We start from the raw sequence: 13629 nt of genomic DNA on the forward strand, positions 1-13629 counted from the left end.
ACTCAACCAAAGACGTCCCAGTAACGTCCCTGAATGCATGGCCCACCGGTTCTCTCTCACTTTGGATTTCTGAACCTGCAGTTTTGGGAATGGTCCTGACCTCTGGAATAAAATGAAACAGAAGACACCAGGGACTTCCCTCGTGGTGCAGTGGTTAAGAATCCTCCTGCCAACGCAGGCGACACGGGTTCAAGCCCTGGTCCGGGAAGATCCCACATGCCGTGGAGCAATTAAGCCTGTGCACCACAGCTACTGAGCCTGCACTCTAGAGCCTGCGAGCCACAACTACTGAAGCCCGCGTGCCACAACTACTGAGCCCGCGCGCCTAGAGCCCGTGCTCTGCAACAAGAGAAGCCACCGCAATGAGAAGCTCGTGCACCACAACGAACAGCAGCCCCTGCTCACCACAATTAGAGAAAGCCCACGCACAGCAACGAAGACCCAATGCAGCCAAAAAAAAAAAAAAAAAAACCCCAAACCCCAAAATACAACAACAACAACAGAAGAAAAGGTATCCGCACACAGCACCTTGGGCAGCAGACAGTCTAAGGGAAGGTGGCGTCTGCTGTATGTTCTGCATCGGGGGCCCAGCTAAGAACCTAAGGCAGTGGTTCTCAGACTTGTCTGCACAGTTTGGAATCACTTAGGGAGCAGCTTCAAATATTGCTGCCACCTGTGTCCACCCCCAGTGACTGTGGTTTAATTAGGGTGGGTGTGGCTTGGGTTCTGGAATTTTTAAGAAGTCCCAAGTGATTCTAATACCAGCCAAGTTCGGAAACCCCTGCGCTAAGGAAAGCCGAGGCCCTCACACCAGAGCGGCACCCTGGGGCCCATCCTCACTTGCTCTGGCTGATAATGTGGGCGGGGGAGAGGGAGGAATGAAAGGAAGGCAGCCCCAGGCCCGCATCACTCCCAGGGCTCCCAGCCTGGCTCCCAGCCTTTCTCAGCCTGGCCGCACGGCACGACCACCTGGGAGTTGAAAAAAAAATCCTGTGCCAGTACTATTCTACGTGTGTTCTGGGAGATCAAAGCTACCTGAGCCCAGCAGCTCATGGAGCGGCACCCTGTGACCCGGCTGTACAGGTGGTGGGTCAGAGTCAAAGGTCCAGGGAGCAGGGAGATGCCCGCTGAGCTGGGGTAAAGCACGCGTGCTGGTCCCCACGGGGCCCGCGGACCCCGTGTCCTGACCTTGGAGGAGCAGACAGGCAGCTCCCCAGCTGACTGACCGCGGGGTTTCAGAGGGTCTGGTGGGGAGAGATGCTGACGTCTGCTGTGGGCAACACACACGGTCCCGGAGACGTGGCCACTCATTCAATGGATATAGTCCGCGTCCTACCGTGTACTCGGCTCATGGAGCTGCCAGGGACGCAAGTGAAGGCTAAAACAAAAACGAGCAAAGACATGGTCCCTGAGCTCTGGGGCTCACAGCCCATCGGGAGAGACAATATGAATCGAAGAATCCACCCATCAGCTATAACCAGAGCCACGAAGAGTGGGAAAGGGATAGTGGGAGTAGAGGAAGTGGGGGCTGGATGGGGGGTGGGAGAGGGGGGCAGTGCAGACCTGCCTCGGGAGGCAATGCTAGAGAGGCCGTGTGAGCCCAAGGAAGAGGTGGAGTGAAGAAGGCAAAAGCCAGGGAGTTGCTGGGAGGAGGGAAGAGAGATCCTGGGTGGAGAAACCGGCACATGCAAAGGCCCTGCAGCAGGAGGACAGATGGGGGTGGGGGAAAGAAGGTCAGTGAGGCCGGAGCACAGAGAGCAAGACAGAGAAAAAGATGAAATGAGCTGGGCTGGGGGGCCAGGCTGGCCACACAGGAGACTGTGCACTCCGCACAGAGAGCAGGAAGCCCAGGCTTTCCAGCCCCTAATTACCCGTAAAAATGGGAAAATAATAGTATCTACTTGTTGGACGGTTGTGGTGACTGAATGAGACTGGCCAAGCCCTGGGCCCAGTGCCTGGCACGAGCTCTCTAGAAATGTTAGCTATTATTCTTAATGAAACTACTTTTATCATCACCACAGACAATAACATGTTTCAAAAATGCGGATCAATTACGAAGCTGAATTACTGTTATCGTCGTGTTCCTGTTGAGGGCTCTGGAGGGGCCGTGCTGAGCCAACGACAGTTCCCAGTTCCGAGGAAGCTGGTGCCGGGTGGGGATCTCCCGGGTGGTCCTCAACGTGTCTTCCTGCCCATGTGGGTCCACACGACACTCTCACAGCACCGGGGCGCTGGGGCGGCAGAGCTGGACCCCGGCCTGACTCTTGGGGCCTGGGGACAGAGGCACCTGCCCTGTGAAGTTCAGAAGTGAAGGGCACCCACACATGAGCGCAGAGTGGGCCCTGAGCCTGGCACGTAAGTGCTCCTTGCGCGTGTGTGATCCACGAGTAACAAGGCCATGTGGAGCCCTGAGGGGCCACTGTCCACAGGCTGGGCCTCCAGTCCGGGAGGCTCCAGGGGCTCTGGATGGATTGCTTCCTGCCACTCCAGCTGGAGACTGCCCCGCCCACCATGGGAGACAGATCAGGTGAAGGGAGGACAACTCCTCGTAAGACTGCGAAGAGTAGAGAGCGTCAACCGGATCTTACAGAACTAAGGGGTTTCTGACTGCTTGAAGACCACGCGAGGAAACAAAAAGAAAAACAAAAACCAACCAGCTGAGAACAGGCTGAGAGATAAACGGCCAAAACAGAACTACAAAAATGAAGAAGAGGTACAGACAGTGTTTAGAACATCTGTGCTGCTTAGTTCCTTCAGTTTCTCTAATGATCTCCGATTTATAAAGCAGTACATTTTTGTTCTGATAACAGCTATCATTTTGAGTGGCCCCTGTACACCAGGTGTTTCACATACACAATTGCTGCTAACTGAAAACAATCCTCGGTGCACAGTGCTGGCCCCTCAGGTGAGAACTGGGCATCTGACTGCCCAGTTCCACCTGCGTCCTGATGCCACTCCAATGCTGCTGCAGGGTTTTGCCAAGGGAGTGACTGTCGGACACCCTGACTCCACTCCATCCACCCCATCCTACACGCCATCACCAATCATGCAGCCCTGTGTTCCCATGATATGTGGCTGCTCCGAATTTCTAATAATGAGTCTGCCCAGAGCTCCAATCGAAGAATGCTTTTGCTGGTCTCCAAACTTTTTTTTTTTTAACTGGAGTATAGTTGCTTTACAATATTGTGTCAGTTTATACTGTACAGCAAAGGGAATCAGCTCTACAAATACATATATCCCCTCTTTTTTGGATTTCCTTCTCATTTAGGTCTGCTGGTCTTCAAACTTTTTTGATGGTACATATCTGTCATCAAAATTTTTTAAGTTATACCTCCAACAAATACACATTTATAAGCTATGTAATTGCACAGTGATACTAATATGTTATGTATGTGATATAACATATTAAAAAGAGAACTTAACATGAGCTACAGTGATCTAAGTTTCCAACTTAAACTGGGTGGGGGGGAGCGATGGGGAGGGAAGCAAATCAAACTCAAAACAAGCAGAAGAAAGGAAATAAAGGTAAGAGCAGAAATCAGTGAAATAGAAACAAAAAACTAAGGAAAATAAACGAAACCAAAAGCTAGTTCTTTGAGAAGATCAATAAAGTTGATAAACCTGTGACCTGACTGATCAGGAAGTAGAGAGAAACACAAATTACCAATATCAGAATGAGAAAGAGACCATCATCACTGATTCAACAGACATTAAAAGGATAATAAGGACTTCCCTGGTGGCTCAGTGGTTAAGAATCTGTCTGCCAGTGCAGGGGACACGGGTTCAAGCCCTGGTCGGGGAAGATCCCACGTCTCGGAGCAACTAAGCCCACGTGCCACAACTACTGAGCCTGCGCTCTAGAGCCCACGAGCCACAACTACTGAAGCCCACGCACCTAATACAGCCAAAAATAAAATATAAATAAATTTTTAAAAAGGATAATAAGAGAATATTATGAAAAAGTCTATATCAATAAATTTGACAAGATGAATGGACACAAACTAACAAAGCTTACTTAAGAGGAAACAGATATCATAAACAAACATATATATATTTTTAAAAATCAGATTTGTAGTTTGAAATCTTCCCACATGAAACAAAGCTCAGATGGCTTCACTGGCTAATTTTACCAAACATTTAAGGAAGAAATAATACCAGTTCTACACAAACTCTTCCAGAAAATTGAGGAGGAGGGAATACTTCTTAACATATTCTATGAAACCAGCAGTACTCTGATACCAGAACCAGAAAGAGAAAAGTACAGACAAATATCCTTCATGCACATAAATGTAAGAGTTCTCAGCAAAAATTTACCAAGCTGAATCCAACAATACATAAAAAATTAATATATTATAACCAAATAGGATTTATTCCAGAATGCAAGGATGAAGGAATAAACATTCGAAAATCAGTCAGTGTAATTCCCCATATTAAGAGACTAAAGAAGAAAAACCATATAACCATCTCAAAATCCAATATACATTCCTGATAAAAATTATCAGCAAAGCACAAGTTTATTAAGATTGTAGGATACAAGGCCAATCTGCAAAAATCAAGTGTATATCGTACACTAGAAATTAATTTGAAAATGAAATTAAGAAAACAATTCCATTTACAATAGCATCAAAAAATACAATATTTATGGGCTTCCCTGGTGGCGCAGTGGTTGGGAGTCCGCCTGCCGATGCAGGGGAGGCGGGTTCGTGCCCCGGTCCGGAAGGATCCCACGTGCTGCGGAGCAACTGAGCCTGTGCACCACAACTGCTGAGCCTGCGCTCTAGAGCCTGCGAGCCACAGCTACTGAAGCCCGCACGCCTAGAGCCCGTGCTCCGCAACAAGAGAAGCCACTGCAATGAGAAGCCCGTGCACCGCAACAAAAAGTAGCCCCCACTAGCTGCAACTAAAGCCCACGCGCAGCAACAAAGACCCAGGGCAGCCAAAAATAAATAAATAAATAAAATAAATTTATTAAAAAAAAAAAAGAAGATACACAGATGGCAAATAAGCCTATGCAAAGATCATCAGGTTTTAGGGAAATGCAAATTAAAACAATGAGCTACCGCCACATACTTCTTAAAAAGACTGGCTATACCAAGTGGTAGGGAAGATGTGGAGCAACTGGAACTCCCCCTCACTGCTGGTGGAGATGGTATGACCACTTAGAGAAAAATAGTTTGGCAATGTCTTAACAACCTAAACACACATTTATCGTATGACCCAGCCTATCCACTTGTAGATGTTTACCCTAAGGGACCTCCCCACAAGGACTTGCATAACAATGTTTATAGCAGCTTTATTTTAATAGCCCCCAAACTGAAAACAACCGAAATGTCCACCAAGCCTTGACTTGGATGAACAAACTGTGGTACTGCCCCGCAACAGAATACCACCCGGCTATTGAAAGGGATAAACTATGGATACACACAATAGCACGTGTGAATTTCAAAGTAACTGAAAGAAGCCAGACCAGAAAAAAAAAAAAGAGCACCTACTGCATGGTTCCATTTATATAAAATTACAGAAAATGCAAACTAATCCGGAGTGACAAGAAGTAGATGGGTGGTTTCTTAGAGACAAAAGGGGAGAGAGATGAATTAATTACAAAGAGACACAAGAAAACGTGGAGGGCAGGGGACAACGGATATAATTTTTTGATGTGGTGACAGTTTTATGGGTATATACCTGTGTTTCGTGTATAAGCTGTACACGTTAAATGTGTATAGGTTCATGTATGTCAATTATGCCTCAACAAAACTGTTTTTAAAAAGATGAGTTAAAATGTTAATGTTTTCTTTTCACACCCTGGGGGTTCATCTACCTCCAGGACCCCTCGACTCTGGAGGAAACCCTGTCCAACTTGTGCTGTGTGGGCTGTGGCCTCTCCTGACACCCAGGGAGAGAGCTGGGAAACTCTTAGAAGAGAAACTCTCCACTGGAGGCAATTTCAGATGAATACCGAAAGGACGGAAGAAAGATGCTGTAAATACAACCTGTAAATATCAAAACATATATTATGTGGATTGTGCATTAATTCTGTTCCTGGAAATCATCACGAGAAACTGTTAATAAGGAGCACTTGGGGAGAGGAAGGGGCCGTGGGGAGTGGGCAGGGAGGGAGGCGTTCGCTTTTCACTTTGCACCTTTCTCTTGTATTTGAATTTTCAGCACTTGGTACGTAGGGCACTTTTGAAAAAATAAAACCAGGTTCCATTGGCTAGTGAGTTTATTGGTCATCTTTTGGTTTGTGTCATTCTTTTTACAAGCAGCTACCTTATAGATATTATCTGGGAGGGAGGAAGGAAGGAAGGTTGAGAAGAGGGAGGAGAGAGGATGCAAGCAAGCAATGACAGAAAGGAAAGCCACCCACAAAACGGGGCTCGCCCAAGAGAAATTACGACCCTGGAGCTCTGGGGACAAAGGGAAAAGCATGGTGACCAACTGAGGAAGGACAAAGTGTCCAAAGACACTGCTCATGAAAACAAAACGGATTTGTTCTGAGAGCTAAATTTCTCGCCCACTTAAAAAACATCCGAAGAATGTACTGGCCAGGGTCTTTTATTCTGTTATATTCTCCCTTTCCTACACAACTATCATAGAAGCTGGCAGGGAATGGAATGAGTAGGTCAGAAGGAACATTGTCTTGGAAACTAGCGGGAAAGGAGCTACACCTGTTTTACTTCTCTTCCAAAGTATTTCGATCTCACTGATGGAGCCGCTCTTCTCCAGGCACTGCTGCCTAGTCAGTATGTTTGGCACTGAGTTACTGGCCAGTCCTACACCAGCACAGCCAAAACATGTTTGTTAGAGAAACATGAGGTCATTTCTCGCAAGCAATTAGTTGCACAAGAATATGTTTGCTTTCAAAACCAAACTCTGCCATAAAAAAAAAACAAAACAAAAACTATTAGAGCTAATAAACGAGTTCAGCAAGGTTGCAGGATACAAGGTCAATACACAAAAATCTGTTGTATGCCTACACACTAGCAAGGAATGATCTGGAAAGAAAACGAAGAAAAGAATTCCACTTACGATAGTATCAAAAAGAATAAAATAATTAGGAATAAATTTAACAAAAGAAGTGTAAGACTTGTACACTGAAAACCACAAAACATTCTTGAAAGAAATTAAAGAAGATCTAAATAAACGGACAGATATCTCCTGCTCATGGATTAGAAGATTCAATATTATTAAGATGGCAGTAACACTCAAAGTCACTTACAGATTCAACACAATCACTATTGAAAGCCCAGCTGTCATTTTTGAAGAGACTAATAAGCCAATCCTAAAATTTATATGGAAATACAAGAGACCCAGGATAGCCAAAACAATTTTGAAAAGAGCAAAGTTGGAGAACTCACACTTCCCAATTTCAAAACTTACTACAAGCTACCATAATCAAGAATTTGCAGTACTGGCATAAGGACAAATATGTGTGTGTGTGTACACACACACACACACACGCACACGCACACACATATATATCAATGGAATAGAACTGAGAGTCCAGAAATAAACTCGTACATCCATGGTCAACTGATTTTCCACAAGGGTGCCAAGATAACTCACTGTGGGAAAGAATAGTCTTTCAACAAATGGTCCTGGGACAAGTGGACATCCACATGCAAAAGACTGAAGCTGTACCCCTATCTTGCACCATATACAAAAATCAACTCAAAATGGATCGAAGACCTAAATGGAAACGCTAAAACTATAGAATTCTCAGAATAAAACATAAAGGAGGGACTTCCATGGTGGTGCAATGGTTAAGAATCTGCCTGCCAATGCAGGGGACATGGGTTTAAGACCTGGTCCAGGAAGATCCCACATGCCACGGAGCAACTAAGCCCGTGCGCCGCAACTACTGAGCCTGCACCCTAGAGCCCGTGAGCCACAACTACTGAAGTCCGCACACCTAGAGCCCGTGCTCCGCAGCAAGAGAAGCCACCGCAATGAGAAGCATGCGCACCGCAAAAAAGAGTAGCCCCCGCTCGCCACAACTAGAGAAAGCCCGCGCGCAGCAACAAACACCCAATGTAGCCAAAATAAATGAATAAACTAAATAAAAAACAAACAAACAAACATAAGGGAACATCTTCATGACCTTGGACTAGGCAGTGGTGTCTTGCTTGACATCAAAGTATAGGCAACAATAGAAAACAACAGCTAAATTAGACTTTATCAAAATTAAAAACTTCTGTGCATCAAAGGCCACCGGTCAAGAGAATGGAAAGATAACCCACAAAATGGGAGAAAACATTTGCAACTCACACATCTGGTAAGGGTCTAATATCCAGAGTATATAAAAGAACTGCAGCTCAACAAAAAAATACAAACAATCCAATCACAAAATGAGCAAAGCATTTGAATAGATACTTCCTCAAAGAAGATATACAAATGGCCAACAAGCACAGGAACAGGTGCTCAACATGCTTAGTCATTAGAGAAATGCAAACCCAAACCCACAAGGAGATATCACTTCACACCCACTAGTATGACTATTATCAAGAGATGGACAATAACAGATGTTGGCAAGGATGTGGAGAAATTGGAACCCTCAGACATGGCTGGTGGGAATGTAACATGACGCAGCCACTTCAGGAAATAGTTTGGCAGTCCTTCAAAAGGCTAAACATAGAGCCACCGTATTACCCAGCAATTCCACTCCTAAGCATATACCAGTGAGAACTAAAAACGTATGTCCCCGTGAACACTTGTGTGCGAATGTTCACAGTAGCGTTACTCACGAGGGCCAAAAAGTGGAAACGACCCAAGTGCCCATCAACTGACGAATGGATATAATGTGGTACAGCCATAAAATGCAATATTATTTGGCCGTAAAAAGGAATGCTACGACATGCATGAACCTTGAAAACATTATGCTAAGTAAAAGAAGCAGACACAAAAGGTCACATATTGTCTCATTTCATTTACATGAAATGTCCAGAATAAGCAAGTCCACTGAGACAGAAGGTCGATTAGAGGTTGCCAGGGGGCTGGGAGGAGTGGGGAGTGGGCAGTGACTGCTGAGGTCTGAGGTTTCTTTTTGCGGGTGATGAAAATGTTTCAGAATTAGATAGTGGTTGAACAGCTCTGTGAATCATACTGAATCATACACTTTAAAAGGGTGAATTATATGGTACATGAATTATATCTAAATAACAACGACAACAACAATCTGTCCTGGTCTTGCCAAATATTAATGAAGCTTCACTACACCTGTAATGGCCCCCACTGTCCTCCAAGATCTGGCCCGAAACGTCCAGTCTTATCTCCTACTCAGCCCCTTAAAGGAAGCCCCACTCTCGCTGCTCCCGGCTTCCCCCGAATCTCTCCACAGCCAGGGCTATGCCCAGGGCTGCAAACCAGTAGAACTATATTCTATTCTATCTACAGTCAAATAGTCTGCAGATGGGTTCACAGTGGGGCGTTTTTGGGTTTTGTTTCCTAACAGCATTAGTTACCAACAGGAGATTTCACATAAACATCCGTATTCTGGCTACAACAGACTCTGCTGGCTGCCTATCCAAGAGCCATGCTCCCCCTCCTCCCTGGGAAGGGAACGCTCGTTTCATCCTGGTGTCTGCTCAGGGCAAGTGGGTCCACCCCAGTGGAGGAAGCACATCAGCTCATGGTGGAGAGCCACAGCAACAGAAACAGGCTCTGGCTGTTTGAGCAGAAAAAACAGTTTTATTAAATGTCAAAAACCGATTGACCTTAAAGCTCCTGAAGCTTGAACGCCAGGACACCTCACCTGCACATCCCGCGAGTGTTCTAGGTTAGGTAGGGAAGCCAGGCCGCAAGCAGCAGGCGGTTCTCCGTGAACCGTTCTGGAAAATATCCGAGAGATCTAGGACAAAGAGCCCTGGTATTTACTTGGTATGATTTCTTGACTCATTTCTCAATGTTCCCTTTCATACTTAATTTTCCATGTAGTGAATTAGATGCTCCAGATGTTAGAATGACAAAGATTTAAAGCAGCTATTATGACTGTGCTCAAGATGGCAAATGAGAATATGCTCACGTTGAATATGAACAAATAAGAAATCCCAATAGAGAAACAGAAACTATGAAAAAACAATAAAGGACTCAATGGAAATTCCAAAACTAAAAATTCAAATATTTGAAAGGAGGCTGGAAAAAAAAGAGTCTCCTGGATTCTACCCGGGAGGTATAGGATTCATGAGGCTGAAAATTTCTTTAGACAAAGCCACGGTATTCAAAGGGTACCGGCAGTTAGAAGGGGTCTTCTAGAGCCTGTGATCCAGTTCTGTCTAACGAAACAAAATGGAAAGAATGTCCTGATAAAAAGAGAGAAAAATATATAAGAAGCAATGATCTCTTATCCCTCACCCTTATTTATCCTTTCTGCCTTGAACACTGCTGTCTTGTGAGAACATGATGCCTGGAGCTACAGAAGCCATTCTGCAGCCTTCAGGGGGAGTAGTGGAAAGGGAGACACAAGCTGAGCCAGAGCCCTGGTGATGCAAATCTGTTGAACATACCATGGAACAACCTGCTTCTGGATTTCTTGTCATGTGAGATGATAAACTGTTCTTAATTGGACATCTGTTACTTACGAGTCCAAGTACATCCCAACTAAAACATAGCGTCTCTTGAAAATGGACAGATCTGGCAAAACGGAACCAGCCAGCCTCTTTAGACAGGCCAGGAGCTCTCCAGTCACCGATCTCACTAGGTCCCCACTGCAACCGCGTTTGCAATCCCTGCCCTACACGTCTTTTGAGAGATGAATCAACCGCTCCCTCTTCTACAAAGCACTTCCCAATTCCTGCCTCCCCCATCTAACTAGAAGTAGTTTCCCCGAAGTTCTGCCTCTGCCTCCTCTCTATCTCCTATTGTAATTGGACACTTAATCCCCTCCCACCTATCAGCCCCCTGAGGGCAGGAACCATCTTCTTAAACCAGGAAAACAATTCCCACCTTACTCCAATCCTCCAGCAAACGCTGGGCTCTCAGCCCTTAGCCCCAGTCGCCCGGAGCACACCCATGACGGTCAACTCTGAAGCCTGGATCCCAGGCCCTGCCAGAGAGCCGGCCCCACCCGGGCTCTCCCCTTACTCAGGAAGCATGCTGCGATGAAGGCGATTGTGTAAGACCTTTCCCGGGATAATCTGGGAAGAACCTCTGGTCAGCTACATATTCCAGAAAAAGATGGAAATTTACACACCTGAAAGTCTCCCCCATTTTACAAAAGAGAAAGGCCAGGCAACTTGAAAACTCACATACCAATCACAGATCCAAACCCCCACAGTTCTGCCCCAGAGGGCAGTGCCCCACAGAGGACAAGGACACTCAGAGCACCTCAAGTCGTTGACAAATCTGAGAAACATGACTTCCTTTTGCATCAATCCTGGATCTAATTTAACCATACAAATGCTCCCTGAACTAGCAGTTGATTTCCAGTTCCAGCTTTTGGTAGATTCTCTCCTGGCACCTGGCTCTTGACTCTCGGCTTGGCCTTTACTTTTTAAAACTTATGTAAAAAACACATAACGTAGAAGTTGCCATCTTAACCATTTTTTTTCATCTTAACCATTTTTAAGTGTACAGTTCAGCAGTGTTAAGTACTTTCACATTGTTCATCATCACCACTACCCATTTCCAGAACTTTTTCATCATCCCAAACTGAAACGCTGTACCCATGAACAGCTAACCCCCCATTCCCCCTCCCCTAGCCCCTGGCAACCACCATTCTACTTTCTGTCTCTATGAATTTGACTACTCTAGGTACTTCATATAAGAGAAATCCTACAGTATTTATCTTTTTGTGGCTGGCTTATTTCACTTAGCATAATGTCCTCAAGGTTCATCCACGTTGTAACATGTGACAGAATTTCCTTCCCTTTTTTTTCAAAGATTTTTTGAATGTGGATCATTTTTAAATGTTTCATTTAATTTGTTACAATGTTGCTTCTGTTTTATGTTTTGGTTTTTTGTCTGCCAAGCGTGTGGGATCCTGGCTCCCTGACCAGGAATGGAACCCACACCCACTGCATTGGAAGGCGAAGCCTTAACCACTGGGCCACCAGGGAAGTCCCAGAATTACCTTTCTTTTTAAGGCTGAATAATACTCCACTGCATGTATAGACCACATTTTGCTTATCCATTCAGGCGTCAGTGGACGACTGGGATTTGGGTCCCTTCCGCCATTTGGGTGTTGTGAGTAATGCTGCTGTGAACACGGGGGTACAAACAGTCCCCGTTTTCCCTTCTTTTGCGAACCAGGCCTTTGCCTTTGCCCAAACCAATCAAGATCCTGACCTTGGGCACAGCATTCTGTGGCCCAGTCTCTATTCCAACGGGAGGGAAAGAGACATCCTCCCCCCCCCCGCCCCCGCCCCCACCTTAATGCCAGGAGAACCGCTCTGCAGTGGAATGAGGCTACCAGAGCTGAACTCAAGGGCCCGTTCCCGGGTCCACCCCATCCCAGTGGAGGGCGAATCAGGGACAATGTGGCAAGAAGCAAAGAAGAGTGGGACGTCCCCTCTGCCTCAGCGGGAGGAGACACAGACCACCTCGCGCAGGAGAAGAGTGGGACAAGGGAGGCCTCTGTTCCCCAAAGGGCAGGCCTGCCACAGAGGTGCGAAAGGGCAGCCCAGGCTGCAGGGGCAGAGGTTATGCAAAGGGAGAGGAGGCCGAGACTGGCGCTATTCAGAGGACCTCAGTTAGAGGGTCCCAGGCGTAGGGGCAGGGGCGGGGGAGGGGGGAGTGGGAGGAGTCTGGAATGCTCTAATGTGACAGATGGCCCCCAGCTCAGCCAACGCCTGGAGGGGAGGCACAAAAGTAGAAATTCAAAGGGCTGCTTGCCGGTGGTGGTGGTGGGGGGTTAATGGTGCATCATGGGTCTATAACCTTGGCCTTCAGAGCTACGTGCTTCCATGTTTTAGCGGGAGGGTGGGCAGACTGCAGCTGGTGGGCAAGGGCGCGGTCTGGAAACCTGTGGATCCCTCTCGCTGTCTGCCCTAAGCACCTTTCAATCGGTTACATGATATTTTTTGGTGCCAAAGTGTCTAGGTTCAGGCACCAAATGATGACAGCCCGGTAAGGGTGCAGCCACAGAAGGGGAAACTAATTGCTTCTGTGGAACTCTGAACATCTGAAAGGGTAAAAATGACTCAGGTACTTCCCTGGTGGCGCAGTGGTTAAGAATCCGCCTGCCAATGCAGGGGACACGGGTTCGAGCTCTGGTCTGGGAAGATCCCACATGCCTCCGAGCAACTAAGCCAGTGCGCCACAACTACTGAGCCTGTGCTCTAGAGCCCACGTGCCACTACTGAAGCCCTCGCACCTAGAGCCCGTGCTCCGCAACAAGAGAAGCCACCGCAATGAGAAGCCCGCGCACCGCAACGAAGAGTAGCCCCCGCTCGCTGCAACTAGAGAAAGCCCGTGTGCAGCAACGAAGACCCAACGCAGCCAAAAATAAGTAAATAAACTAAAAAAAAAAAACAAATAAAAATAACTTAAGTGTATCCCTTACATGTCAGGACCAAGGTACAGACTCGAAGCTCTCACTCCAGCCCAGTCCAAACTTAGGGGCTCCGCTGATGCCCTAGGAGCTGGGGAGGGCTGCGGGTAGGGGCACAGCTTCAGGGCCCTCCCCCTTGGTGA

The 13629-nt window shown here is 46.7% G+C and overlaps 1 protein-coding gene across 1 annotated transcript in view; it reads right to left on the reverse strand.

Annotated features, from left to right (window-relative positions):
- FAM178B (family with sequence similarity 178 member B) overlaps positions 1–13629 on the reverse strand; it is a gene marked incomplete at its 3' end in the record, with an annotated part of 80787 nt that overhangs the window by 47673 nt on the left and 19485 nt on the right. The gene's annotated exons all lie outside the window — the stretch shown is intronic.

This window comes from Leucopleurus acutus (genome assembly GCF_964270905.1).
Source record: "Leucopleurus acutus genome assembly, chromosome: 12".
Taxonomy (NCBI): domain Eukaryota; kingdom Metazoa; phylum Chordata; class Mammalia; order Artiodactyla; family Delphinidae; genus Leucopleurus; species Leucopleurus acutus.